The sequence below is a fragment of the Populus nigra genome, chromosome 4 (assembly GCF_951802175.1).
Source record: "Populus nigra chromosome 4, ddPopNigr1.1, whole genome shotgun sequence".
Classification (NCBI taxonomy): Eukaryota; Viridiplantae; Streptophyta; class Magnoliopsida; order Malpighiales; family Salicaceae; genus Populus; species Populus nigra.
The window spans coordinates 22,715,647-22,721,646 of NC_084855.1; positions in this window are offsets into that span (position 1 = coordinate 22,715,647).

The window sequence follows — 6,000 nt, forward strand, 5'->3', positions numbered from 1 at the left end:
CTTATCCTTTTCAAATCTAATATAAAATAAATAAATGATACTTTGAACAATTATTTTGAGGTAAGTATTTATATCGAGTATATAAAATTTTAATATTTTATATAAAAAAATAAGAAATAATTCATATAAATATAAGTCATATATGTTATAAATAATAAAGTTTAAAAAATTATTTCAAATTTTTTTTATTCAAAACATAATTTTTTTTATATAAAATAGCTCAGTGATTTTAAATTTTTGAATCACTTGTACAACCGTCACATTAACATTTTCATAAATATACATGATTATTTTATATAAAATTTTTATACAAGTCAGTTCAATGTACATATTTATGACAAATATTTGCATATTAATTTTAGATTTTTTTTTATAAAAAAACATAATATGTATAAGTCTCTATAACTCTAATAAATATCTAGTGTTTAAGAGAATATCGATCAAGAACATTTTAAGAATAATATTTTGATGTAATAATAATCTCATAATTATAACAACTTTATAGTTTTTTTTATAAAATATTTTTATCATATGAATTTTATCTTTAATGTAGATTGATTTAATGCAAATGCTAGACTATATTATATACATCCTTCAATTAGTGCATGATTACAAATTCCGCAACTTGTTCTCCAGAATGCATAAAGCATAGATTTTAAATCGAAGTATGGACTGGAAGATTTACATGGAAGCCAGGTTTTTAGCATAAAATATAGTAGTTATTAAATCCAGCATATATTAGCAGATTTACTTGAATTTTAGTTGAATTGGATAAAAATGTAAGTCAATAAACCCGTCTAGATATTTAGTCTAGATATTTAGTGATTCAATATAAAATAAATAAATAAATGATACTTTGAACAATTATTTTCAGGTAAGTCTTCATATCGAGTATATAAAGTTTTTAGTCACTCTCAACAATTAAAAAATAAATAAACAAATAATACTTTGAATAATTATTTTCAAGGAAGTTTTCAAACAGTTTGAACAAAAAGCAGGATCCCCTCGAACCTCAAAACTGCCGTCCTTAAAGCTGACGCCAAATTTGGTGAACAATTCATGTCGTAATCCTCCCGCCTTCAAGGCCTTGCCCAGAAGGATTTCGTTGGTGTGGGGTCCATAGACATCGGAGGTGTCGAGTAAAGTGACCCGGTGTTGATGGCATGGTGGATGAGGGCCGGTCTTGCCGGTTTATTTGTAGTTTATACAGTTGATCTCTTTATGGTTCGATCCCGATCTTGCCGGTTTATTTATTACTTCAACATTCCTGCATTTGGGAGAAGACATCAATCTTTTAGTCATGTCAATGTTGCCGGGGAGATAAATTCTTGTATAAATTATAATATTTATTTTATTTTCTCTTTTCACTTTTTACTTTTTTTGTATCTAACTTTGTTTCTTTTATTTTGTTTTGTTTTTTTCTTCTTTTTATTATTTTCCTACACGTGCATGAAAGTTTGGTCACGTACATTAAGTGGTAAACTTTGTAGGGTATCCTCATTATTTTCAAAAACTATGGCCGAAAAAGATAACCAGTCACTTCATAATGAAAATAACCATGTTAGAACACTTAGAAACCACATGAATCCCACAAAAACAAGTGCACCCTCATGCATAGTTTTCCCCTATGATGCATCTCATTTTAATTTTAAGCCAAACATTATTCAACCTTTACCTTCTTTTCATGGCTTAGATCTAGAAAATTCATACTTGCATTTGAGAGAATTTGAGGTCTGTAACACCTATAATGACTTAAATTGTAGCATGAACACCATTAGATTAAAGCTTTTTCCTTTTTCATTAAAAGATAAAGCTAAAACATGGCTACAAAATCTTAGGTCAGGATTCATTTGTGCTTGGGATGAAATACAACAATAATTTTTTTTAAAAAATTTTCGTCTCACAGAACAAACTCTTTCAAAAGACAAATCACCACTTTCATTCAAAAACCAGGAGAAATATTTTACCAATGTTGGGATAGGTATCGAGTCTTGTTTAATACTTGTCCTTATCATGGTTTTGAAACATAGAGATTGGTTTCATATTTTTATGAACACCTAAAGATAGATAAATGGTGGAATTGATGCGTAATAGAACTTTTAAAGATAAAGACCCTAATAAAGCAATGGAGTTCTTAGACTTGCTAGCTGAAAATGCTCAAAATTGGGACACTATAGGCACTTATAAGGCACCAAGTAAAACTCAACTTTACACATCTAGTAGAGGAATATACAACTTTAGGGAAGATCATAACCTCGAAGCCAAGTTTGCATCTGTAGCTAGAAAGGTCGAGGCACTAAAATTGAAAAAGAATGGTCAATTAAAATCTGTTCAAGACATATGTGTGTCAAATCTGTGAAACCAATTAACACTCAACCAATGACTTCATTGTCCAACTTTGCCTTATTTCAAGGAATGCCTCCATGAACAAGCCCATGCTTTAAACAGTTTCCAAAGGCCAATCATAACCCATACTCGCAAACATACAACCCTGGTTGGAGAAATCACCCAAATTTCAGTTGGAAGAGTGATAACAATAATGCACAAACTTCATAACCATCGTTTCAAGCACACCATAATTTTCAAAATTCTCATGGATATGCACCTCCTTATGCTCCACCTTTTAGAAGAAATCTTGAGGAAACATTATATGCATTCATTAAAAAACAAGAGGCAATCAACACTCAACTTACTTAAACCATGACAAATTTTAAAGATACTATTGCAAAATTCACATCTGCTCTTAATTTTCAAGAGAAAGGTAAGTTTCCATCTCAACCACAGCAAAATCCAAAGGGGCAATACAATGCAAATGCAAGTAGTTCCGGAAACCAACACATGGATCAAGTCAAATCAGTCATTACTATCCATAGTGGTAAGGTTATTGAAAAACCCATTCTTAAACCTTGTGAGAAAGATGACGAGTCAATCTCTAAGGGTAATGAAAGGGTTGAATCTGAACATTGCAAAGAAAAGACCGATTCCCCGCCAGCACTTCCATTTCCTCACGCCATGACCAAATAAAGAAAAATCAATCACAACTCTGAAATCTTTGAAACTTTCAAACAAGTAAGGATCAATATACCTTTGTTAGATGTTATTAAACAGGTACCTTCTTATGCTAAATTTTTGAAAGATCTGTGCACTGTGAATAGAAAATTAAATGTGAAAAAAAGCCTTTTTAGCCGAACAAATAAGTGTCATTCTTCAAAACAATAATGCTTTGAAATATAAAGACCCTAGTTGTCCTACAATTTCTTGCTTTATTAGAGAACATAAAATTAAAAGAGCTTTACTTGATCTTGGAGCTAGTGTGAATTTATTTTCATATTCGGTTTTTTAAAGTCTCAATATAGGTGAGTTAAAACCAACTTCTGTAACTCTCTTACTTGCTTATAAATATGTAAAAGTGCCTAGAGGAATAGTTAAGGATGTGTTAGTACAAGTTGATAAATTCATTTATCCTATGGATTTTATTGTCTTGGTATACAACCTGTTGAAGTCTCAAGAAGAAATCGAGGATAAGAAAGGTACCGAAAATGTTGATACAGATATTTTATCAAGATTGACAATAGATTCGACATTCGATATCACACCAATCGATGATTACTTTCTTGACGAATCCTTACTTTCTCTTAGTCCAATGCCTTGGTTTGCTAATCATATCAATTTTCTAACAATAGGAGATTTTCCAGCTCACTAGCGTACCGAAAATGAAGAAAAGTTTTTGAACGAAGTGAAGAACTTTTATTCGGATGACTCTTACTTATTCAAATATTGTCCTGATCAAATATTTTGAAGATGCATTTCGGACAATGAGGTAAGTAATGTCATTAAATTTTGTCATTCTAAGGCATATGAGAGTCATTTCTCGTCAAAAAAGACAACTGCAAAAATCTTACAATATGGATTCTATTAGCCCACCATGTTTAAAGACACACATGTTTTCTACAAAGCTTGTGAAAATTGTCAAACGTCAGGGTTTATTTCAAAACATAAGGAATCTTTAAATAATCTTCTATTGACTTTTGAGACGTATCCTGGTAGAGATGTGCATTGTGCATTTCATGATTTATAACCTAATTTTCATAAAGAACATCATGCTTAGCATAGTCTTAGGAATCTAACTATAAAAGATCTTGTTTACTAGTTTTTAAGAAAACTGGATGGGAAACCTATCCTCGACCCATAGAGGGCATTTAAGTCGTTCTTGGACGTAAAACCACGGGAAGATATGAGCCATAATCACAACTACAATTTAAGCCTTAGTTTGTAAAAATTTGTGTCTTTTGGTTTTATTAATAACATATTATTTTGTTTTGTTATTTCTTATATTTGTTTAAGTGTGTTTCAGGTTTGTCAATGTTCGCTATTTTAGGTGATGTCTTCTATACTCTATCTTTCTGCCTTAGGATATTAAGGGCAATGTCTCGTTTTAGTTGGGGGAGAGGGTAGTAGTTGACATTAAAAAACTAACTAACTACTTTTGTTTTTAATAAAACCATTTAACAAAACTGTTATTACTAGGATGGCAGAGTAAGGGAGAATTTTATTGACTCCTAAGACGCATCTTAGTAAACATTTTCCAATTGTTATTTGCAATATTCATAACAAGGTCTATCACATACTTCTTAAAATATTTAGGTTTACAAACTCTTGCATTGTTATCATTTGATTCTGCTCATATACTCATTTAACAAGTATTCTTAAACTTTCATTTTCACACACACACTTTAACATATGATTATGGGTTGCATATTGGATTATTATATTATTTATGTTCTTTTGTTAAAGGTAACAACTAAGGGAAATGGATACTATATAATTTGCAAAAAACAAAAAACAAAACAAATTGATAATATTGATGATAACAAAAATGTAGATAAGTTTGGTTTCGTAACCTCCCTAACCTAAGCAATTAAGCCCAAAGGGTTGTTTTAACACCTAATATCCTAAAGTCAACTAACTTGGGAGCTATTGGCCTAATGCTTGTTACATGGGTTAAGGAGAAAACCTTAAGGGAATCAAACATTACACTATCTATGTATTAGTATCTGCAACCCAAGTTACTAAGCTCATAGGGGTGTCTCAACACCTAATGCCCTAAGACCAACTGGTCTGGGAGTCATTAGCCGAAAGCTCGTTACATGGGTTAAAGATGCATTGTGTTTTAAGTTATATGTATATATACTAAAAAAAAATATTATCAATTGGATTATTACATTATTTATGTTCTTTTGTTAAAGGTAACAACTAAGGGAAATGGATAGTATATAATTTGCCAAAAACAAAAAAAAAATTAATAATATTGATGATAATAAAAACGTAGATCAGTTTGGTTTCGTAACCTTTCTAACCTAAGCAATTAAGCCCGAAGGGGTGTTTTAACACCTAATATCCTAAAGTCAACTAACTTGGAAGCTATTAGCCTAGTGCTTGTTACATGGGTTAAGGAGAAAACCTTAAGGGAATTAAACATTGCACTATCTATGTATTAGTATCTGCAACCCAAGTTACTAAGCTTGTAGAGGTGTCTCAACACCTAATGCCCTAAGACCAACTAGTTTGGGAATCATTAGCCGAAAGCTCGTTACATGGGTTAAAGATGCATTGTGTTTTAAGTTATATGTATATATATTAAAAAAAAAATCTCAACCCAAGAAAGTTAACCGTAGAAAAACATTAGAAAAGACTATTTTTTTTCTTCCAATAAAAGCCCAATCATCTATGTTTTCATACATTAAACGTTTATTAATATCTTGTTTAAGAAGTATGAAGCAGATATATAAATTTAATGAGAGTTTGTTTATTTGGATAGATTAATGGAAGTTGAATGATGAATGTCTTGCTTTGTGGAACTTACAAATTGTTTTTCTATTTTAACACTTTGATTACTAGGGAGTAGTAAAAAGCTGGTTATGGGGGTGTGATTAGTACTTAAAAGTGCATTTTTATCAAGGTTTTATATCATTATTTTGCACTTAAAGTATAAATAACTCA